General features: G+C 41.3%; 1 protein-coding gene across 14 annotated transcripts in view; it reads right to left on the bottom strand.

The window, feature by feature from the left end:
• The window catches only part of DTNB (dystrobrevin beta), a 233742-nt gene extending 209133 nt beyond the window's left edge, over window positions 1-24609 (bottom strand). For all 14 annotated transcript variants that reach the window (XR_006269517.1, XR_006269516.1, XR_006269518.1 and 11 more), the window contains exon 1: window positions 24485-24609. The gene's annotated coding sequence lies outside the window, so the exon portion shown is untranslated. The remainder of the gene's footprint in view (window positions 1-24484) is intronic.
• Between the last annotated feature and the right edge of the window lie 1162 nt (window positions 24610-25771).

Below are 25771 nucleotides of genomic sequence, written 5' to 3'. Positions count from 1 at the left end.
AACTACTACTCTGATGCATAACTTATCAACTTCCGGTTGCCAGTATTTGCATTTCTTTATTTGAGGCTTTTTCTGGCCACTGAAGGCTTTGACACCTGCAGTGCAGTCCAGAAGTACCAGGGGATTAACATCCCTGGACAGCAGTCCTCCCAGTGATGGAAGTTAATATATAAATAATCCAGCTTCTTTACCTATCAGAGGGACTAACTCTGAGGCCATGTGTTTCACTGACTTGCTGAGCTCCCCTTTGGAATTAACTTTGCTCACATGGCAACTGATATGGGTGCTTATCTACTACTACTTTCTCTTCTCTGTCTCACTTCTCCACTCTTTCACCAGTATTTTCTAGGATCTAAAAAAGAAATTTTTTTTTAAAAATTGCACTTGAGTCCTTACAGATCATTTTCTTCTAGGGTAATCCAAAAGAAGACAGATTTGATCCTGTAAAACAGACCTCTGAGATGAATTCTGTAAGTGAATCACTCACCAAACAGACAACAAGGATCCCAGTGCTAGAAGTAAGTGGCTTGGTGAGAACCCCTGCTCTGCTGCTGCACGGATAGTACTAAGATTCTTGATGTGGTGAAACTAGTAAGGGATACACTTAGAAGAAGATGACTGGCTTATGCAATAGCTTTCACATTTGAGAGAGATAGGAGCACCAGGAATTTTAAAAACAATTCAGTGGTTGAGCTTTTGTTAAGAAGGACTGATGCACAGAAGAAAGAAAATGTCAAGACTTAAATCAGTCAAGTACCAACTCAGAGCAAGCTATGACAGCCAGATGATCTCCATGGCAGCAATTTCTAAGGAACCCTCAGCTCCCACAACTTGAGGGCAGACTGTGCTAAAAATCAGGCTCAAATTACGAAGGTAGGCAACTTAAAGAACAGTGAATTCACAGTCCAGCCAAGATTCTCCTGAACATTCTGGGGCAGAAGTGGCCCTCTTGCTCTTGCTACAAGGGCTGTCTCCTCAGCCTAAAGCCCATGCAAAGGCCTCTTCTGAGATGCATGCCTCAAAAGATGCTGACCCACCTGAGAATCTGTCCCCACCCTCCTCCCTGTTTCCAGGCTAATAACCAGGGTCCAGTCTCATTCACATCAACAGAACTGGAAGGGGCTGGCCCCACTTTGGATAGAATAGTGAGGATTCATCAAAACAGTTGCTGGACCTGAAGACAGGCACCAACAGGAACTGGAAGAACATACCTGTAATTGACGAGTGTTCAACCTGAGCCAAGTGTAAGATAAGACAAAGTGTGCTGACATGGCAGCACTCGGCCCATGACCCAGGATTTAATGCTCTATAAAGAACACCTGGCACTAGTCCTGACATGCTGTAGACTAACTCATGTAAGTCAGCGTGGGGTTTTGATGGCCCAAAGAAAATGAGCTGAAGATGTGGGAATTGCATGGCAGGGTATTAAGGAAAGAGTTAGTAGGGTGCTCCCATTTTCCATATCTCCTGACCTTTATTGAATCCTTCTATACTGACTGATAGGATCTGCTTTTCTTTATTTCTGTTTGCTTTTGTTTTGTTTTAATAGAGAAACCAGACTTTCTCTGACCTCTAAAGTCTATTTCATACTCTGCATGACAGGCCTGAAATACTATAAAATACTATAAATTTACCCTTTCCTACAAACAGTCTTAATGATTGATGTAGTTGGTATATACATACTCTACCTACCTTGCCCCTTGTGCATGTGAAAGTCACTCAGTCGTGTCCAACTCTTTGTGATCCCATGGACTGTAGCCCACCAGGTTCCTCTGTTCATGGGGATTCTTCAGGCAAGAATATTGGTGTGGGTCCACGCCCTCCTCCAGGGGATCTTTTCAACCCAGGGATCAAACCCAGGTATCCTACATTGCGGTTGGATTCTTTACCAACTGAGCCACCAGGGAAGCCCCTTAAGGGTTAACTCTGAGGGCATGTGTTATATGAGCTCCCAGAGCTCCCGGTGGGAATAAGCTTCAGTTACCCACAGTAGGAACTTGTTTGATAACAAAGCCTTTATTTGCTAACTTCCCTTCCCTATTCACTTCCTGGTCCCCTACAAGTATCTGCAGGAATAACATGCAAAACAAAATCTCATACTTGCACTCAAATCCTTGTCTAAGAGTCAGCTTTTTGTGGAACTCAAACTAAAATATTAAAGACTTTCCATTTCAGTCAATCTTATAGTTCAGATTTCATAAAATCCAAATGTATGGGGTACACAAAAATTAAGATGACTATAAATGACTTCCCTCAGCCTTGAGGTGATTCCATCCCAGAGTCAGCTTTTTGTGGAACTCAAACTAAAATATTCAAGACTTTCCATTTCAGTCAATCTTATAGTTCAGATTTCATAAAATCCAAATGTATGGGGTACACAAAAATTAAGATGACTATAAATGACTTCCCTCAGCCTTGAGGTGATTCCATCCCAGAGCTTCATGGATACTGATACCTCTATCTTTGTAATTACAATTTTAATAGTCCACGCCTGACAAAGATCTAACCCTCCTACCTAGCCTGATCACATGTCCTCGTCCTCCTGATACGACTTTAAAGATCAGCACTTTGTTGTTGTTGTTCTGTCTCTAAGTCACGTCCCACTCCTTTGCAATCCCACGGACTACAGCCAGTCATGCTCCTCTGTCCATGGAATTTCTCAGGCAAGAATGCTGGTGTGGGCTGCCATTTCCTTCTCCAGCGGATTTTCCTAACCCAGGGACTGAACCCATGTCACCTGCATTAGCAGACAGATTCTTTACTGCTGAGCCACCTGGGAAGCCCAGTCTTACTACCAAACCTGATTATGTGTCCTTGTCTTCCTGATACGACTTTAAAGATAAACACTTGTGTGAATATAAACACATCTCTCTTCTTCCTTCCACTCGGACTCCTGGCACTTTGCCTTTTCTGAGCCTCATAATCTAGAAGTAACCAACACCTTCTTATCATCCACTTCACATACTAACCTTGATTTCAAACACTGCCATTTCCTTCCTCATAATCATGCTCATATCCACCCTTTTTTCCCATTTCAACTGCCAAAATCTTTGTCCACATGAATGCACAAATAAAATTCGATGACGCCGTGATCTCAGGACCCTGCAACCCCTTCTTCCTGTAGTTCATCCTGGGAATATGCAGAGAAATCCACTAGATACATTTATGCACACATGCTTGCACTTCAGTGGATCCTAATCACTCAACTTAGGAACTTCATTCCACCCAATTAAAAAAATCAGAACACAAAGTGAAATAAGCCAGAGAAAAATAAATACTATACAATCTCACTCATATGTGGAATCTACAGGGAGTCAAAAAAGCAGAGCAGACTGGTGGTTCCAAGGGTCTGCGGAGTTGGGAAAATGGGGAGATACAAAGGATTCAAACTTTCACTTAAAAGATGAGTTGGGGGCCAAATGCACAGGTTGGTGACTATAGTTAATAATGCTCTACTGCATGTTTGAAATTTGCTAAGAGTGTATATCTCAAACCACCACCATACACACACAAGAAAGAAGGGGCTAATTCACTTCACTGTGGTGATCATTTCACAATGTACACATTTATCAAACTATGTTGTACACTTCAAATATACAATTTTATTTGTCAATTATACCTCAATAAAGCTGGGGGAAATCCTGAACAATATATTTGAGCACCTTTTCCACATCCCTGAATACTCTTCAAATCATAATTTTGAATGAGAGAATGGAATTTATCACAATCATTCATCTGCGCCTTGACTGTTGACAATATTTCCAACTATCTACTATTATGAACAGTGCAATAATAAACATCTTTGAAGCAAAATTTAAAACAAGAGAAGAACCACAGTACAGCTTTGGTCTACAAAATGAGAGAGGACCAGAGTCCTAGCTGTGAGAATATAAGCAAAGTTTCTTCAATCTGAAGGAGTTGAAACTGTTAAATTCCTAGAAAAGGTTATTTAATGACCTAAGCCCAAGGCCAAACTGAATGAACACGTTTTTAGATATAACACCAAAAGCAAGATCCATGAAAGGAAAAATTGGATCTTATTAAAATTAATTGTTCTGCAAAAGATACTGTTAACAGAATGAAAAGCGCCAGAGTGAAAGATTTTCAAAACATATACCTGATGGAGAACTTATATTCAAATTATGAAAAGAACTCTTTTCATAATTCAACAATAAGAAAACAGCCCAAATGAAAAATAATCAAAAGATCTGAACAGATATCTTATCAAAGAAGTTATATAGATGGTAAGCATATGAAAAAATGTTCAGCATCATCCGTCATTAGGAAATTACAAAGTAAAACAACGAGATACCACTAAACACAACTGTGTGTGTGTGTGTGTGTGTGTGTGTGCATATGTTAATAGCTCAGTCATGTCTCTTTGTGACCCCATGGACTATAGCTCACCAGGCTCTTCTGTCCATGGAATTCTCCAGGGGATCTTCCCAACCTAGGAATCGAACCCGGGTCTCCCACATGGCAGGCTGACTCTTTACCATCTGAGCCATCAGGGAAGCCCCAAACACCTATAAGGATGGCTAAAATCCAAAAAACTGACAAGAACGTGAAGCAACAGGAACTCACATCCACTGCTAGTAGGAATGCACAGGCAGCCTGGCTGGAAGACGATTTACAGCCGCTTACAAAACTAATCACAGTTTTGCCATGCAATTCAGTGATTGCACTAGGTATTTAACCAATAAATACTATAAATACTGAGTGGAAAATGTATATTCACACAAAACCTGCACCCAAATGTTCATACCAGTTTTATTCACAACTGCCAAACACTGAAAGGAACCAAGATGCCCTTCAATGGGGAATAGATAAACCAACTACTACCTTCATAAATGGGATATTTTTCAGCAATAATAAATAAACTATCAAGTCAAGAAAAGACATGAAGCTTAAATGTATATTGCAAAGTGAAAAAAGCCAGTATGAAAAGGCTACATATTATATGGTTCCAATTATAAGATCGTCTAGGAAAAAAAACTATGATAAAATGATCAGTGGTTACCAAAGATTTGGGACAAACAGAAGAGGAATGAATAGGTAAAACAGCAAAATTTTTAGAATAAAACTTCTGTATGATACTGTAATGGTGGACACTGACGCTACACACTTGTGAAAAACAAAAGAAATTTACAACACAGAGTGAAACTTTATGTAAAAAAATTTTTTTAATCATTTAAGAGGTCAGAGGATTCCAGGATGAAATGCAGAATATGACAAAACAATCTAACTGTATTACAAAGAAATGAACCAACCTCAGTGAATAGGGAGAAAAGTATAGTGACCTAAGTAACTCTGGAAGTGAATGGAGTCTGTAAAATTAAAAGCAAAATAAAATACACATAAGTACTGTCCTCTAGTTTCCCACAGGTTGCATGCGTGCCTATGTGTCCATTAGCTTCAGTTGTGTTCAACTCTTTGCGACCCTATGGACCTAGCCTGCCAGGCTCCTCTGTCCATGGGGATTCTCCAGGCAAGAATACTGGAGTGGGCTGCCATGCCCTTCTCCGGGGGGACCTTCCCAGCCCAGGGATCAAACCCACGTCTCTTACGTCTCCTGCATTGGCAGGCAGGTTCTTTACCACTAGCGCCACCTGGGAAGCCCATTCCCAGGGTTGAGTGAGTGAGTGAAGTCGCTCAGTCGTGTCCGACTCTTTGTGACCCCATGGACTGTAGCCTATCAGCCTCCTCCGTCCATGGAATTTTCCAGGCAAGAGTACTGGAGTGGGTTGCCATTTCCTTCTCCAGGGTTGTGAGCTAACAATTCTAATACTGTAACGCATGTATGCATAATTGAACAATTAAGTAAACAGATGGCAGATGGTGAAGTGTGAGGTTACAGATAAGCAAGATGAGAAGCCAGAATGATCCAGGTGGTAATGGAATGAACCACAATGGAGACATCACTGTGAGTTCACGGAGAACTTATATATAGATATACAGTTACAAATAAAAGTGTTTGTAGGTATGTTTATGTATACGCACTAGTATACACATAATATCTCCTTCCCTGATGGCTCATCAGGTAAAGAACCTGCCTGTAATGCAGGAAACACAGAAGATTTGGGTTCAATTCCTGAGTTGGGAAGATCCCCTGAAGGAGGGCATGGCAACCCACTCCAGTATTCTTGCCTGGAGAATCCCCATGGACAAAGGAGCCTGGTGGGCTACAGCCCATGGGGTCGCAAAGAGTCGGACGCTACTGAGCACTGAACACATACATGTCCTCGCTCTGGCAACTGAGAAGACCTAGAAACAACAGTACCACAATGCAAGGAGCACCTTTAGGGTCCAAATTTTTGTTTATAATACCGTTCTCCAATAAAAGGAACAAGGGCTCCCCAGAGAAATGCCTGAGGCAAGAAATACACAAGATGAGCATGGATCCTCTTGTATTGATAGTAGAGCAAGTAGTTCTGGGAGGAAAAAAACATATAATAGGAGAGTATCAAAGGGACATAGAGCCAACTGAAAAAGCTCCTAATGGCCAAAGGTGGAAAAGTTCAGCAACAAAATTTAATTAAGTATTAATAGTATCTTTAAGTTGATACTAACACAAATGAGTGGATAAATTAATAAATGAAGAATCAACAATATCCGGTGCAGAAAAGTTCCAAATAAACTACACAGAGACTCTGCCCTGAAGAAGGTGGAACATAACTCTCCCTTCCTTAAATGTGAATTGCACCCAGTGACTTCCTTCCAAAGAGGTGATGGGAAAGAGGGAAATAACTTGACAGTGGAGACCCCTGAGAAACACTGCCTCAGCCAAGTGATTAAGTTTCAAGGTCAACAGTGATAAACCATGTTGACAATAGGTACCCTTGACATGATGTGATGAAAATGGCATTTTATCTCTATGGTCTTCCTACCCAAAACCTATAAACCCCTTCTAATCATGAGGAAAACATTAGGCAAATCTCAGTTGAGGAGAAATCTACAAAAATACCTGACCAGTACTCCTCAAAACTGTCTTGTTTCATCAAAAACTTGACCAGCAAAGTCTGAGAAACTGACAACCCTAGAGAAGTCTAAGAGACACGACAACTTAAAAAAAAAAAGAGACAGAGAGACACGACAACAAAAAGTAATGTGGTATCCTAGATGGGATTCTGGAACTGAAAAAGGCCTTTAAGTAAACACTAAGGAAATCTGAATAAAGTATGGATTTTAGTTAATAATAAGTAACATGTCATCATTGGTTCATTAACTGTAACAAATGAACCACACTAGTATAAGATGCTAATAACAGTGGGTGTAGGATGCATTAGGAACTCTCTATTACTGTTCAATTTTTCAGTAAATCTAAAACTGTTCTAAAAAAATAAAGTTTAGGGACTTCCCTGGCAGTCCATTGGTTAGGACTCTGTGCTTCCGCTGCCAAGGGCAGAGGTTTAATCCCTGATGGGGGAACTAAGAGCCCACAAGCCAAGAAGTGTGGCCAAAAAAAAAAGTTTTATTTTTAAAGACAGTACAATTATATTATTTCTTTTCTTTCATTCTCTTATCTGATTTAAAAAACAACTGCTTTTTAGTACAACATAGGTAAAACACTATCTATAATATTGTATTGTTGGGCCTATAACATATAGACTTTTTTAATAAGACATAACAATCCAAAATGTCTACGTATCTAACCACAGTGCCTCAAAATACACTAAGCAAAACTGAAAGAACTGAAAAGGAAAAACAGACTTATTCACACTTTTACTTGGGAGATTCAGCACTCCTCTATGATGGATACAAGTAGAAAGCCAAGATGAATATGGCAGGACTAAACTTTACTATCAGTCAACTAGACCTAATTGACATTTGTGAAACAATCCATCCAATAATGACAAAATCAAATTCTTTACAAGTGCACATAAAACATGCATCAGAAATTCAGAAAAACTAAATTCCTCTGGAGACGGAAGTAGAATAATGTGACTGCAGGGGGGGTACCAACTCTATTAGCTTTGATTTGGGTACAGTGTATTATTCTTTATGCTTTATATGTCCTGTTTCATAATAAAATTTTAAGTCATTAGGGTATATTTTCTTTCCTTTAATGCTTTGGAGGGTTAAAGAGGCAGGTCTCCATATGTTATGAAAATGAACTCAACCAAAAACCATAACCTCCGAACTTATATTCAGACAAACAGGAATACTCACAAACTCCATAATTTGGTATAATATTTATTACTTCAAATCCTCAGCAATTTCTTCTATGAGTATTTAAACATTATTTGCTAACAAAGGATGGATTTTCAGCTTGTCACCAAATTAGAATTGTTCATTTGTCTATGTATTACTTCAGTCAGTTTTACTAAAACAAGAAGAAAAGTTCGTGGATTTTTTTTTCTTTTACTCTTTTTTATAGCTCAGTTCAGTCGCTCAGTCGTGTCCAACTCTTTGCGACCCCATGAACCGCAGCATGCCAGGCCTCCCTGTCCATCACCAACTCCCAGAGTTTACCCAAACTCATGTCCATTGAGTCAGTGATGCCATCTAACCATCTCATCCTCTGTCGTCCCCTTCTCCTCCTGCCTTCAATCTTTACCAGCATCAGGGTCTTTTCAAATGAATCAGTTCTTCACATCAGGTGGCCAAAATATTGGAGTTTCAGCTTCAACATCAGTCCTTCCAATGAACACCCAGGACTGATCTCCTGTAGGCTGGACTGGTTGGATCTCCTTGCAGTCCAAGGGACTCTCAAGAGTCTTCTCCAACACCACAGTTCAAAAGTATCCATTCTTCTGCGCTCAGCTTTCATTATAGTCCAACTCTCACATCCATACGTGACTACTTTGGAAAAACCACAGCCTTGACTAGATGGACCTTTGTTGACAAAGTAACGTCTCTCCTTTTTAATATGCTGTCTGGGTTCGTCATAACTTTCCTTCTAAGGAGTAAGCGTCTTTCAATTTCATGGCTGCAATCACCATCTGCAGTGATTTTGGAGCCCAGAAAAATAAAGTCAGCCACTGTTTCCACTGTTTCCCCATCTATTTGCCATGAAGTGATGGGACCAGATGCCGTGATCTTAGTTTTCTGAATGTTGAGTTTAAGCCAACTTTTTCACTCTCCTCTTTCACTTTCATCAAGAGGCTTTTTAGTTCCTCTTCACTTTCTGCCGTAAGGGTGGTATCATCTGCATATCTGAGGTTATTGATATTTCTCCCGGCAACCTTGATTCTAGCTTGTGCTTCATCCAGCCCAGCGTGTCTCATGATGTACTCTGCATATAAGTTAAATAAGCATTGTGACAATATACAGCCTTGACATACTTCTTTTCCTATTTGGAACCAGTCTGTTGTTCCATGTCCAGTTCTAACTGTTGCTTCCTGACCTGCATACAGGTTTCTCAAGAGGCAGGTCAGGTGGTCTGGTATTCCCATCTCTTTCAGAATTTCCCACAGTTTATTGTGATCCACACAGTGAAAGGCTTTGGCATAGTCAATAAAGCAGAAATAGATGTTTTTCTGGAACTCTCTTGCTTTTTCAATGATCCAGTGGATGTTGGCAATTTGACCTCTGGTTCCTCTGCCTTTTCTAAAACCAGCTTGATCATATGGAAGTTCATGGTTCATGTACTGCTGAAGCCTGGCTTGGAGAATTTTGAGCATTACTTTACTAGCGTGTGAAACGAGTGCAACTGTGAGGTAGCTTGAGCATTCTTCGGCATTGCCTTTCTTTGGGATTGGAATGAAAACTGACATTTTCCAGTCCGGTGGCCACTGCTGACTTTTCCAAATTTGCTAACATATTGAGTGCAGCGCTTTCACAGCATCATCTTTTCAGATTTGAAATAGCTCAACTGGAATTCCATCACCTCCACAGCTTTGTTCGCAGTGATACTTCTTAAGGCCCACTTGACTTCACATTCCAGGATGTCTGGCTCTAGGTGAGTGATCACACCAGCGTGATTATCTGGGTCGTGAATATCTTTTTTGTATAGTTCTTCTGTGTATTCTTGCCACCTATTCTTAATATCTTCTGCTTCTGTTAGGTCCATACCACTACCTTGGACGTGAGGTAGCTCCTCTCAGCTGCCACCCCGACCTTGGACATGGGGTAGCTCCTCTCACTCTTTTTTATAAATAGTAATTAATTAATTTTGGCCACACTGGGTCTTCATTGCTGCACACAGGCTTTCTCTAGTCACAGCAAGCAGGGGGCTACTCTCTAGTTGCAATGCATGGGCTTCTCATTGCGGTGGCTTCTCTGGCTGCAGAGAACAGGCTCTAGGCGCACAGGCTTCAGTAGTTGCGGCTCCTGGGCTCCAGAGCGCTGGCCTACTAGTTGCAGCCCAGGTGCTCTGCGGCATGTAGGAGCTTCCCAGTCCAGGGACTGAACCCACAACTGAACCCACAACTCTTGCAGTGGCAGGTAGATTTAACCACTGGACCACCAGTGAAGTCCTGTCATTTACTCTTAAAGTAAGAAATCTCCAAAAGAAACTTATAAAAATATTATCAACTTAATAAAATTTTAAGATATTAATTAGCACATGACTATAATCGCGCCTCATAAAAGCTTAGTAAGTTTGTCTTCATATTCCAAATGCTTAATTTTAAAATATCTCAACTGACCAGATTAGCCTCAAACTACCATTAAGCAAATACCTTAAAGCACAAATATACTCAATGGTACATATAAACCTATATATCAAAGAGTATTTTTAATAATTGTAAGCGTTTTTGTAATTTTTTTTTTTTACTGATTCCTCTTCCATCTGCTTAGATCATTTGTTTTGCACTTTGCATCTGACTGAAAACAAGCTCATAACATAAATAGAAGTACCAGCTCTGCTTGCTGCCTGCTGTTCATGTGTCCTTGCATTGGTACTTCAATCTTCGGTTGAATCTGAAACTTCAATCTGCAAATTCTTTGCAGGAATCTTTTTAAGCCCTTTGCCTATTCAATCAGCAAGGTTCATATCATGCAAATGAGATAATACTGTACACTCTGAAAAACTCCTCAACCAGACAGAGGTTAACTGTAACACATCCAAACAGGATTTTAGCAAACAAATATGGAGGTTCACACTGTTGGCCTCTCCAGGTATAGTGTCCCCGCGATCCTCCCCCTGGCTACTTCGCTTTCTGTACCTGATGTATATTATCAGATATACAGATGGAGGTAAGTGTCAACCTATAGTTTAAATATCAGTAAAATTGATTGCCCGTTTTTTTCCTTGTTATACCCTGCCTAGAGGATCAGTTTGCATACCACCTACTTTGGAAACATTACTCTTAAAAAACTAAGAGTGAGAAGATGAGACTGTGCTAGACCTGAGAAGTAAATAAGGAATGTGAATGGTAGAATCAGATGAGGAAATTTACAGCCTAAGTGGTTACTTAGCTTGGCCTAACGCTGCAAAGCTAGTAACTTTCTAGTTCTCTTCCCACTGTGTCACATCGCCCCCTCCAGGGCAAACATGAGGACTCCAGGACTGAGGGAAAAACACACGTCCCCAAACCCTGGGGCTGGGCAGGCCTTAGGTCACAGTGAAACAGGGTCTGGAGGCCAGTACAACAAAATGTCTGGGCCCTCATTAGTGCTGTCAGGGAAGCAATGTGTTACACTAAGTCTGCAGGCAGAAGTTAATAAACTCCATAGTAAAAACTGAAGGAAAGAAAGCAGGCTCCAGAAAGGTTTCCAGAAAATCTCTATACTGCACCTAAGTGTTAAATATCCTTCACTTCCCATGGATTGTTTTGTTGATTAACTTCCAGTTCTCAGTTACTTCAAAGCATCTAGGTATGGAAACTTCGTGTGTAAGTTCACTGTCTCCCAGCAAAACTCCTGTCAGTTTTTCCCTGGATGCTCCTTCAACTAAGAAGTCAGAGATGGCTGAGCTTGTCACTAATAAGTTCTTAACCAGAACTAATCAAATTTCCCTAAAAGAGAATTAACTTCCTTGCTTATTTCAGGAAAATTCTCAACTGTTCTTCCCCAAATACTTTTCTTTTTCAGATTATATATAATTAAAAAACCAAGAAAGCCAGGGAAAGTGAACATTTGTAAAGCCCTAGAGATTCGGCTTTTTTATTTGTTTTGGTTTGGGGGTTTTTGGTTTGATTTTACAAATCTGAAAAAGTTCTCTAAGTTTCCATAAAAAATATTCAATAACTGCACTCCATTGCTACACAGACCTCTGAATAACAAATATAAGTTCTCAGGGCTATGGTAACTGTTTGCTTCTGGCCCTGCCGAGTGGCTTGTGGGATCTCAGTTACCTTTGTGTATGTGCTCACTCAGTCGTGTCTGACTCTTTGTGATCCCAGGGGCTATAGCCCACCAGGCTCCTCTGTCCACAAAATTTTCCAGGCAGAGTACTAGAATGGGTTGCCATTTCCTCCTTCAGGGGATCTTCCAAACCAGGGCTTGAATCTCTGTCTCCTGAGGCTCCTGCATTGCAGGCAGATTCCCTACCACTTGAACCAACCTGACCAAACCCTGGCACCCTGCTGTGGAGTATGGGGTCCTAACCAGGAATTCCCTACAGTAACTGTTAAATAATGCAAAGCATTTAGTACAATGCCTGGCACAAAATAAAAGCCTAATAAATGTTAGCTGCTATTACTATCATTATTATCATGATTGTTATTGATGTTATTGTGTAACTACCCTTTTGAATGATGCCTAGGCTAGAATTCTATTGACAAGACCCCTTTTTCTTAACTGATGGTTTTATTTAAAAGTATAAAAATATAGAGTTGGAAGGAGAATACATACTTTGTCATAATCATTTGCAATATTTTAAATCTGGAATAAAGAAAGGGTTTTAACAAAACTGAATGGAGGTAAAGAGGTAAAAATGCAGTGTGCCCAAGCAATCAGAATATAGAATATAAGAAAATAGGGACGAGGGAGTTCCCCGGTGGTCCAGTGCGCTTTTACTGCCCTGGCCTGGGGTTCAATCACTGGTTGGGTAACCAAGATCCTGAAAGCCGAGTGACACAGCCAGAAAAAAAAAAAAAGAAAACTGGAGAAAAGTAAGGCACAAAAAATAGAAACAGACACCTCTAGTCTGCTAAATACAAACCTCACAGTTTTTCCGAAAATCTGTCACAGGCTGCTTAGTTCATAAATAGGAAATTTTAGTTCTAAGCAAAGATACTAAACTACTTACCTTAGTAAGGAAATACTGAAAGCGTATGACCAATAAAGGGTGCATTCTTGAAATGTCATACAAAGCTTTAGTTTTTACGTTCATCAATTCAGTTCAATGACTCAGCTGTGTCCAACTCATTGTGACCCCATGGACTGCAGCACACCAGGCCTCCCTGTCCATCACCAACTCCCGGAGCTTACTCAAACTCACGTCCATCAAGTTGGTGATGCCACCCAACCATCTCATCCTCTGTCATCCCCTTCTCCTGTTCCCAATCCTTCCCAGAATCAGGGTCTTTTCAAATGAATCAGTTCTTCACATCAGGTGGCCAAAATATTGGAGTTTCAGCTTCAGCATCAGTCCTTCCAGTGAATATCCAGGACTGATTTCCTTTAGGATGGACTGGTTGGATCTTCTTGCTGTCCAAAGGACTCTCAAGAGTCTTCTCCAACACCACAGTTCAAAAGCATCAATTCTTCTGCGCCCAGCTTTCTTTATAGTCCAACTGTCACATCCATACATGAGTACTGAAAAAACCATAGCCTTGACTAGACGGACCTTTGTTGGCAAAGCAATGACTCTGCTTTTTAATATGCTGTCTAGGTTGATCATAGCTTTTCTTCAAAGGAGTAAGCGTCTTTTAATTTCATGGCTGCAATCACCATCTGCAGTGATTTTGGAGCCCCCCAAAAATAAAATCTGTCACTGTTTCCATTGCTTCCCCATCTATTTGCCATGAAGTGATGGCAAATGGACCGGATGCCATGATCTTAGTTTTTTGAATGGTGAGTTTTAAGCCAACTTTTTCACTCTCCTCTTTCACCCACATCAAGAGGCTCTTTAGTTCTCCTTTGCTTTCTGCCATAATGGTGGTGTCATCTGCGTGTCTGAGGTTATTGCTTTTCTCCCGGCAATCCTGATTCCAGCCTGTGTTTCATCCAGCCCGGCATTTCACATGATGAACTCTGCATATAAGTTAAATAAGCAGGGTGACAATATACAGCTTTGACATACTACTTTCCTGATTTGGAAACAATCTGTTGTTCCATCTCCAGTACTAACTGTTGCTTCTTGACCTACATACAGATTTCTCAGGAGACAGGTAAGGTGGTCTGGTATTCCCATCTCTTTAAGAATTGTCCACAGTTTGTTGTGATCCACACAGTCAAATTCATATTCATACTTCAAAAAAAAAGTATCCTTGTTAGTTATTTCTATAGCTATAGTTTAAAACCCTAAAAAGGGTTTGTTGTTTTCTTTTTTAGAAAGATATATAAGAATTACTTTTTCAAACAACTTTGGAATTAAGTGAAAAAAGGAAGATCAGTTAAATGTGTTCCAACGTAAGTCAAATTATTTGTATTTCTTTTTTATCACAAATGCAATGTGCAGCCTTCACACCAAAATCCTAGATGTTAATTTCATTTCTAAGTTCTCATATTTTTAATTTCATTTAAGATGTTGGTAGCAATGACTAATTATCAGCTACAAAAACCACAAGCAAAGCAAGAGAATCAGAATGTGAGGGCTGAGAAATAACCTAACCCAGGTCTCATATTTTGCACATCCAAATAAATAAAATGTCTAGTCTCCGGCCATACTTGTATTTCACAATAAAGAAATAGAGACAGAAACCCAGAACTCCTAAATCCTGGTCAATTATACCACCTTTCTAGATGTGAAGACAGTAGGATAATTTTTCGGCCTATGGTCTGTAGGGAAGATTTATAAACAACAAATTAAAACCACAAATCTAAAACGTTAATGCACCAAAAGGTTTTTTTTTTTTTTTAAGTTTTAAAAGAGGGACATCCCTAGTGGTCCAGTCGCTAAAACTCTGAGCTTGCAATGCAGGAGGCCCAGGTTCAATCCTGAGTCAGGGATCTAAGTCCCACATGCTGCAACTAAGAGTCTGCATGCCCAAACTAAAACCCAGCACAGCCAAATAAAACATTTTTTTAATTTTTTAAAGAAAAGCCACAAACTGGAAAAAGAAATTTGAAGCCATCTATGTGAAATATTAGCATCAAAAATGTATTTTAAACTTATAAATCAATATGAAAAAGACAACACAGCAGAAGAACAGGTAAATGATAAAAAACAAGCAAATCACAAAAGAGGAAAACTCAAGAGCCAATTAAAAACACAGAGCAATGTTCAAACTCACTAGTAATCAGAAAAACATGTAAGATTAAAATAAAAATAAGACTGCATGGTATATCCAGCAGATTTGCAAAATTATAAAGTCTAAAACACTAAGGGTTGAGAAGGCAGGGAAGGGCCAGAAGTCACACATCACTAGTGTGAATGTTAATAGGGAAACCACTTCAGAGTGGAATCTAGCAATTACCACAAAGGTTGAAGATGCGCATGGCACGCATACCAGTGGGTTACTCCAAGTACACACTATAAAAGACATGCACTGTGCGCAGAGACATGACAAGAATATTCAAAACAACATTTTCTGTAACAGCAAGAAAAAAAAACCAGAGCACATTAATTATCAATCCACAGGAAAACATAAAAATAAACTGTGATCTAGCCCAATAACAGAATCCTGTACAGCCAAGAAAATGAATCCACTAGAGCTACATATGGGCTTCCCTGATAGCTCAGCTGGTAAAGAATCCACCTGCGATGCAGGAGACCCCAGTTCGATTCCTGGGTCAGGACAATCCGTTGGAGAAGGGATAGGCTACCCACTCCAGTATTCTTGGGCTTTCCTTGTGGCGCAGCTGGTGAAGAATTCATCTGCAATGTAGGAGACCTGGGTTCGATACCTGGGTTGGGAAGATCCCCTGGAGAAGGGAAAGGCTACCCACTCCAGTACTCTGGCCTGGAAAATTCCATGGACACAGTCTATGGGGTTGCAGAGTCATACACGACTGAGCGACTTTCACTTTCAGAGCTACATCGAGTCCATATGGATGGGTCTCAAAATACTGAAAGAAAAAAAAAGCTACACAAAGACATAAATAATACTGTTAATATAGAGAGTTTTTTAATGCAAAACAATAATGTACATTTTCAGGCTATTTACATATGTAATGAAAGTATGAAAATATATACAGGAATGAAAAGCATCAAATACAAAACAGTGATTTTCTCAGAAGGGGAGGCAAACACGACTGGGAAGGAGCGGAGGTTCAGCTTTAAAAGGAGCCTAGTTTCTTAAGTGGTACGTACACAGGTATTCACTATTTTTATTCTCTATACCTCTTTGAGGGTCAATATTTCACAATATTTAAAAAGTTAAAGGAAAATAAACTCAAGGTCCAAAAATAGTTTACTTGGGAGACCACATGCTTAACCATGATACTGTTTATTCTATTTTTGTTTGCGCAGTTTAAAAAGGTTTAGTCACTATAAGAAACTGCTCAAGAACATGTAAAACATCACACTGCTAAAAAAGCAACAAAGTAGGAGAAGGCAATGGCAACCCACTCCAGTACTCTTGCCTGGAAAATCCCATGGGCAGAGGAGCCTGGTGGGCTGCAGTCCATGGGATCGCAAAGAGTCGGACACGACTGAACGACTTAAAAAAAAAAAAAAAAAAGAGAGGAAAAAAAAAAAAGCAACAAAGTACCTGGCTAAACCAAGAGTCTTTCATGGCAACCACATTAGAGACACAAAGTGGTCATTATCACCATGCTCAGGGATCATTTGGGTAAGCCAAAAACAAAGCCCAAGTTGAACTTGGAACATAAAAGTCTTGTTTAGAAACAGCACGTAGAAAGAAAATGGGCTTTAAAGTCGGACCTGGTTCAAATACCACTCCTATCACTAATTAGCTGTGCTGCCCTAAACAAGTTTTAACTTCTCTGAGCTCTTTTTCCTCCCTCAAACATTGCAGATGTTTCCACAGTTGTAAAGTTTAAAGTGTAGCCATTATCTTGAAAATCTCTTGACATACTGTCAGTAGTTATTAGTTGCAGAAGAAAGTCTCTCTCTGGCAAGTAGAGACAGAGCAAGCAGAGATAAAATTAAAAAAAAAAAAAAAACACTTAAAGAATCTAGAAAAGAAACCAGAAGAAGCTGGAATGGTTGGGGCTAAAAAAAGTCCTTAGAGGGTCCCAAAAGTTACCCCACAAAAAAAAATTTTTTTTTACTGTACACTATTTGATTATAGTGAGGCTTAGTTACAGGAATATTTAGTCCAAACCTAATTATTGCTGAAATGCTGCAATCTAACATACAATACAGCTTATATATAACATTATTAATAGGCTTCCCAGGTGGCTCAGTGGTAAAGAATCCACCTGCCAATGCAGGAGATACATGCTTGATCCCTAGGTTGAGAAGATCCCCTGGAAAAGGAAATGGAAACCCATGCCAGTATTCTTGCCTGGAAAATCCCAAGAACAGAGGAGCCTGGTGGTCTACAGCCCATGGGGTTGCAAAAGAGTTGGACTTAGAAACAATATTGTTAATACATAAAAATTCAAGATCAAAATGTATTTTCTTTAAAAGTTCATTTAAAGTTAAAAATGCATTAACAAATAAATCATACAATATATCTGTTTCTCTCAGTTATCTACAACTCAGAAAGGTCTGTCCTACTGTTAATATACTAAAGAGAAAACAATGATAATTTCAACAAATGCCAAAAAAAGCCCTCAATAAAACTCAACACCCAATAAAAATACAAACCTAGAAGGAAACTTCCTTAAATTGACAAAAGACATATACCAGAAAGCTTTAGTAAGTATCATATCTAACAGTGAAACACTGGAAGTATTTCCATTCAGGAAAAAGACTAAAATGCCCGTTATCATTGGGCATTCAACTTTTCCTATTCAACTTTTGCTCTGGAGGGTCTAGGCATTGCAGTAACACAAAAAACAAGATAAGTGGTATAGAGCTTAGTAAGACGCCTGATCAATTAAGTCTTCCAGTCAAAGCAGCACAGTAAATAAACACTTGAATGTATCCCCTTTGCTCCAAATACATCATAAAAGAGATTTTTTAATATATTTATAAGCTACTAAAAAGGCTCAAAAACAAGATAAGCCTCCACCTGGAGCAGAAACAGAACAGATACACAAAACTGTGAGCCGGACCAAAGCTACAGGTCTGCTGGACTCTGAGTCTAGAACAGGTGCAGACTTCCTGCAAGGCCACAGGGACACACAGCCAAGGAGCTGCAGAGAAGGGGAGACCCGAGCCGGATTCACTGTTCAAGGTCAAGGACGAGGCTAGAGCTCAAAGGAAGCTAAAAAATATCACTGTCGGCCTCTGCCTAGAACTATGGCTTATATGGCGCTCTGGGCTCTGAAAGGCAAGAAGAAAAAAACAGCCTCACGACCAGGAATTGAATCAAGACACTTAAACACACTGTGAGTGGATCTGAAATAGCCCAAATTACCTCAAAGAGCAGGACCCTGACCATTACCAGATCTGATTTCTTGGCTAGAGTCCAGTCAATCAATGGAAGCACTTGAAATATCACCAGAGAACGGTGACCACAGAACTAAGAGAAACAAAATCAGCAGTTCTCTTCCTCTTTTGTTTTTTTTTTTTTTTTTTGAGTCCACAAATCAAAACTTCAAAACATATAGAAGTATAATGCTAAGAAAGACAGCCCATAAAAGCAACAATGAGAATATAAATCCATACCAGATGAAGTTTAATTTTACAGAACTGACAAAGACTTATTTTTTTAAGTACATTTAGGGTGCTAAGATACATGCTTTTTAAATTATTGGGAGTGCAAAACTGGACAGCCACTTTGGAAGACAGGCAGTTTCTCACAAAGCTAAACATACCACCCAGCAATCATGCTTCTAGGTATTTACTCAAGAAAGCTGAAAACCTGTGTCCACACAAAAACCTGCACATGAATAGTTATAGAAGCTTTATTCATAACTGCCAAAAGCTAGAAGTAACCAAGATGTCCCTCAACAGATGAATGGATAAACAAAACTGTGGTGCTTTTCATATAATGAATTATTATTCAGCAATAAAAAGAAAGAAGCTATCAAGCCAAGACAAGACACACAGGAAACTTAAAAGCATAATGCTAAGTGAAAGAGACCAGTCTGAAAGGCTACAATACTATATGATCCAAACTATATGACATTCTGGAAAAGACAAAACTATAGACACAGTAAAATGATCAGTGGCTACCAGGAGCTCAGGAGAAGGGAAGGAGGAATGAATGGATGGAATACAGGGGATTTGGGGGCAGTGAAATTATTCTGTGTGAAAAAAAAAAAGAAATTATTCTGTGTGATACTACAATGACATTTCATGAAATGTCATGTGATAACATTTTGCATTTGTCAAACCGCAGAGAACTGCACAACACAAAAGAGCAGAACTCTAATATAAACATGAACTTAAGTTAATAATAATGTATCATATTTATTCACCAGTTGTAACAAATATTGTCACAAAGATAGTAACAAATGTACGATTTCACTTATGTGAAGTACCTCTAGTAATCAAGTTCACAGAGACAGAAAGCAGAATGGTGGTTGCCAGGGGATGGAGGGAGAAGAGTGGGAAGTTAGTGTTTAATGGATACAGAGTTTCAGTTGAGAAAGATAAAAATGGTAATGGAAATCCATTCTGTAAATGGAGAGTGATGGTTATACAACAATGTAAATGTATTTAATGCCACAGAACTGTACAATTAACAATGATTAAAAAAGTATATTTTATGTTATGCATATTTTACCACAATAAAAAAAAATATGAGAGGAACTTCCCTGGTGGTCCAGTGGCTACGACTCCCAATGCAAGGGGCCTGGGTTTAATCCCTGGTCAGGGAACTAGATCGCACATGTCACAACTAAGACCTGGCACAGTGTTAGGGTCCTTTAATGGACCGGAACCTAGTGGTTCCGAGTCAACGATGAAAAAGTGAAAGAAGGAAAGAGGCTAATATCCCCTGGGTTACACAGCCGGCCTTCGCACTCCAGGGAATCAGCCAGAAATAGAGAGAAAGAGAAAGAAAGAAAGACACAGGGACCCAAGCTCTGATGGAACAAGGGTGCTTTACTGAATTCTATAAGAGTATATATACCAGTAGCTTCTTTAGATAAAGATCAAGAGACCAGACTTTACCACTTTACCAAGGAAGCAAGCAGCAATAGAGGCCAGAAGGCCAAAAGGCGATCCATATCAAAAGAGGGTCGTAAATAGTTACTTTTCACCATATGGAAAAACTAACAAAGGAAATGCATGCATTCCTCAGTCCCCGGAGAGGCTTGCCTCTCCTCTTAATTCCTGAATATTCAGGAATTAATAAGGAACAGAGGATTCATGACAGATCCAAAACTGCACACAGGAAGCCTCCTGTTAAATGCTTCCTGACAGCACAGCTAAATAAATAATTTTAAAAAATAAAAATGAAAAAAAGTGTTGAAAAAGTGGTTATGCAAATTGAAAAAGAAAATCATATCACTCCATTATTCCATATAGGAACACCACACAGAAAGCAAAACCTTCTTTTTAATTTTAGAAGAAAATACAGATATATCTAATTCATACCCTGGGGCAGAGAAAATTACTTAAACTAGACAGGGAAACAAAATTTTTTTTATTTAATGTAAATTTTTTCATAAACACATTAAAATGTAAAACTTGTAAACAACAGAAGACATTGTTAGCAAGCCTCTGACTGGCAGGATACACTGGCAACACATAAGTCCACCTATGAATTAGTATCCAAAGTAACTTAACTGTCCCACAGCGAGCAAAGGACCCATAAACAGTGACTTAAGTCGACAACTGAACACTACTCAGTATTTAAAAATAAATGAACCGGACTACACGAGGCAACATGGTTAAATCTCCATCAACTAATTTAAAGCATATACTCCTTTGATTCAGCAATTCTACTTTTTACTCACTATAACAATGTGTAAAATGGCAAACAGCTTTAATGGCCATTAATGAGCAGATTTCCCTGTGTGGCTCAAACAGTAAAGCATCCGCCTACAATGCAGGAGACCCAGGTTCAATCCCTGGATGGGGAATATCCTCTGGAGAAGGAAATGGCAACCCACTCCAGTACTCTTGCCTGGAAAATCCCATCGACAGAGGAGCCTGGTAGGCTATAGTCCATGGGGTTGCAAAGAGTCAGACACGACTGAGCGACTTGACTTCACTTTACTTGAATGAGCAGAGGATTAAATAAACTACTGTACAATACGTACTACATATGGGATTGTGTAGGAATCAAGAAGAATCGGGTAGATCTTTGTGTTCCATCATGGAAAGATCTCAGGCATTCTGTTAGAATGTTGCAGACCAGTGTGTACAGTATCATGTCATTAATGTGGTTGGGGGGGAATCCTATTTTTATTACCTATATGTAGATGATAATATGTAGGGTAAGGTCTGGAAGAATCACAACAAACTGATAACTGCAGTTTCAGTGGAGAAGGGAGTGGGTCAAGGGGGGCTTTCTTCTGTATGTACTGTTTGGGCCTTTTATGAGAAAGTGTGCATTCATGAGCCATTTGCACAGCTGCAGGACACAGCTCCAGGCTGCAGGACGCGACCCCAGGAACTGCCACTCACAAGGATTCCTGTGTGAATGGCAACCCCTAAAACCCAGCAGTATACTTCCTGCACCAATGCCAGGGCCCTGATGCTTGTGTAACTAGAAATAAATAAAGTAAGAGGAAATGAGGATATTGCAAACCAGCATGAGGGAGTTTCTGGAGTGATGCAAATTTCTTTATCTTTGTTGGCATAGTGGTTACAAAATAGACAATTCCCAACTTACGATCATTTGACTTATGATTTTTGACTTCATGATGGTGCAAAAGCAATACACATTCAAGAGAAACTACTTCAAATCTGAATTTTGACCCTTCCCCTGGCTAGCAATATGCAGTAAGATACTCGTGACGCTGAGCAGTGGCAAAGATCTACAGTTCCTGGTCAGCCACAAGATCACCAGGATAAACAGCTGAGACACTTACAACCACTCTGCTTTTCACTTTCAGTACAGTTTCAGTAAATTACATGGAACATTCAACACTTTATTATAATACAGGCATTGTGTTTTAGATGATTTTGCCCAACTGTAGGTTAATGTAAGTATTCTAAGCATGTTTAAGGTAGGCTAGCTTAAGCTATGATGTTTGGCAGCTGGGGTATATTAAATGCATTTTTAACCTACTGTACTTTCAATTTACAGTGGGTTTATCAGACATAACCTCATCAGAAGCTGAGGAAGATTTGTACATACATTTTTCAAACTCCACCAACTCTGCACAGGACATCTGTGCAAACATCAATAAAGGTGATTTAGAAATAAATGGCAACCCACTCCAGTAATCTTGCCTGGAGAATTCCATGGACAGAGGAGCCTGGCAGGCTACAGTCCATGGGGTCGCAGAGTCAGACATGACTGAAAGACGAACACTTCTAAATGTAAACTAAGTATATAAATAAATAAAACACAATATTACTGAGAAAACGGAGAACAAGGCATCCTAAAGTACTGCACCCCAAAATAAGAAATAGTAGACACCTGATGGTTGCACTCTTAATTAAGTGCACCGTCCTAAAACTAAAGAGAAATTGACTTAGTTCTTCAAGGCTTACCACACAAGGCCAAATTTGAATTAATATTTTATTTTTATACAAGGAAACACAGGTCCTGAGAGATTTAAAGTAAGTGCTTTAAACCAATTCCATTGGTTTTAAATCTGACTTCCTAAGTAGAAATTTTCTCTCTCACTCATAGTGGACACTCGAAAGTCCTGCCAACACTACGCTGACTACACAACCCCCTTCAAAGGTAATTCCATTGATGTATGATAAAAATCCTCCCAGAACTCATAAAAGGTCAAGTTTTAGTTTGGCAGACAAAGTAACCCAACAGGCACTGCAACCCAGGCAACTGAAACAGCAGCCTGGAGCTTGAGAGTCCAGAAATTCAATGAAGGCAGGAAAACACAGAGTCCCAGCCCTCATCAAGAGCAGAGTCACATTCTCTGACCACAGATCTAAGATGCAAGAGCCAAGATAAAAATGAAAGCATGCTCTCTAGACAGACATTCTCCCCTTCTTCAAGTGACAGAAGAGAGAAGGGCCAGAATGGGATGATTTGAAGCAATGACCCAAGGAGTAAGCTCCTGGCAGTCAACACAGAATAAAGTTGTGAAAGTGGCAGCACGGCCACAAGATATGACAACTCCATCACCTTAGCAACCGCTTAGCCCAGACCTGAGAACCTCTTACAGGGCAAAAAAAGAGACAGGAAACTTGAGGGACAAGAGGAGTCCATCAGCATCCCTAACATCACATTGATCAACAGTGCTCCACATAAAATAGAGCAAAACCTTGCTTGGTCCATTCATTCATGCAGTAGGCAGGTATTCAGTGCCTGCTGCTTGGGAAGAAAGGGAACTTCCTCTTTCCAGTTTCCTTTTTTCCTTCTCTCTCTTTAAATGTTACACAGAAGTGTCTATAAAACTCTCCCAAATACCTCCCACAAGCTTCCTTGACCCTCCTGCTTTAATCCTCAAACCAAGCAATTTTATGGCTCCAATTTCCCAATACTACTGGAAAGAAGACAAAGTGAAAGAGACAAAATCCAAAGCTGCTTTGTATTTCATACGCAAACCTTTACAACCAAAAACTGCCAGCACCTACGTAGCAAATGATGGTTGTGCTTTATACAATTGTGACCCCAGTGCTGACTATCCAAGTTCTCTACCCAAGGTAGTTAACCAACAAACTGTTTGCTGAGGCTGCTGGAAGGTCTTCCTAATCCCAAGGCCTGGCACAGGAATTTAACAGCAAACATACGTTAGTTGCATCCTTCCTCCTCTCAGGACACTTTCCTTAAAAGGGTGACCTCGGTGTACAGGGTCACAGTTAGGCGCCTCGGGAAATAGTGTTTGGGGATGATCTGAAATAAATTCCCTTCCCTCTGCCAGGGCCTGCCTGCCTCACCTGCCCTCTGCCAGGACCTGCCTCCTTCGCCCCCCTCAACACCTAATGCAGAGCCTCCTCCCACCAAGCCGGGCTCGGGCAGCATCACCCAGCGCCCGCACCCCGGCTCCGTGCCCGCCGGCCAGAGCGCGATAGGAACACCGGAGCCCCCTCCCCGGCCCGGGGTTCAGAGGCCGGCGATGCCGGCCCAGGAGTCCGCTCCATCCTCTCCGCTCGCCCCTCCAGGGCCGGGAGCGCGGCGCGGTCTCCGTTCACAGCGCTCGCGGTGCAGCGGCCCCGGCTCCCGGCGCGCCGTCTCCGGCGGCTCCCGGCCCTGCAAACCCCCGCAGGCTCCCGAGGTGCGGGCGCTGCGCGGGCGCCTTCCCGCTCCTCGCGGGCGCGAGGCTCCGGCAACGCGCTCCTTTCCCGCAGCCTGGGGCAGCTGCCGCAAACCCTAGCCGTACTCACTTCCCGGCCGGATTTGGGGGCGTCGAGAAGGTCTCCGGCGGCTGCAACCTCCTCCGCCTCCTCCGGCCAGGCCCCCGCGGCTGTGGCGGTGGCGGCGCCCGCTCAGGCCCCGGAGCCGCCCCCGCAGCGAACGTTCTCAGGCACCCAGCTCGCGCCGCTTACCCTCCCGGCACGCGCAGCGAGCCCGCCCCCGGTGCGAGGGCGCGAGGGCGCGAGGGCGCAGGGCTGGGGGCGGGCACGCGCCGCCTGCGCGAGCGCGCGGCTGGGGGCGGGGCTTCCGCCGCGCCAAGGAGGGGGCGGGCCAGCGGGCTGGGTTCCCTTCGAACCCCGCCCCCTGCGGCCCGGTTCCGGGAGGGCGGGGGAAACTTGCCCCCTGCGGGCCTTTCCTGGGAGCCGGCGGCGGGCGGTGGAGGTGCGTTTCAACTCCAAAGGTATGTACCCCGCCACCTGGATGTTCGGCCCGACGTGACTACAAGGTAAAGAATGCGAAGAACCACCCCCATAAATCATTCATCATCCGCGCCTGGAGCAGGAGACACTGCCCTGAGTGGTATTTCCAAATTAATTCAACTCAGCAAACTGTTTACTGAGCACCGACTCCGTGCCCAGCTCTGTAACGCTGTACCAGGTGCTGTGTGGGTACACCGTCACGGTCACGGTCCCCGGTCTCCAGGAGCGCATAACTTAGTGGAAAAGCAGCCGTGTAAACAACCGGGTCTGGTGACCCGTGCAAAGCCAGAGCCGCTATGAGATGCTGTGGGAGCTCAGAGGAGGAAGAGATTACTTCCGCTTGGACGATGCGGAGAGGTTCCTGGAAGAGGTGTCATCTGTGTTCAGCCTGCAAGGAAGAAAGAGAGGAGTCCTAGGAGGGAAAAAAGGAGAGGAGGGGGGAGGGCATCAAAGTCTAGGTAAACAGCTTGGGCAAACGAAGAGAGAGAGATGGAGGATTACCATTTCTGCATCAGCTTTTTAATATCCGTTTTTGATAGAATCCTTTCCAAACTACGTGAAACAGGAGATGATGCCACATGGGGAACAGCAAATCTTTTTTTTTTTTTCTTAAGAACTCAAAAGATCATTCTTTTTTCTTAATTTATTTTTTTAATTGAAGGATAATTGCTTTACAGAATTGTGTTGGTTTCTGCCAAACATTAACATGAATCAGCCATAGGTATACATATGTTCCCTCCCTCTTGAACCTCCCTCCCTCCCTCCCTCCCCATAGGATCATTCTTGTCAACATCATTTAAGGCTGAAAACAGCAGTGTCCTTTAAGGACTTTTGATA

The sequence above is a fragment of the Cervus canadensis genome, chromosome 5 (assembly GCF_019320065.1).
Source record: "Cervus canadensis isolate Bull #8, Minnesota chromosome 5, ASM1932006v1, whole genome shotgun sequence".
Classification (NCBI taxonomy): Eukaryota; Metazoa; Chordata; class Mammalia; order Artiodactyla; family Cervidae; genus Cervus; species Cervus canadensis.
This window is presented reverse-complemented; position numbering and strand designations above follow the sequence as displayed.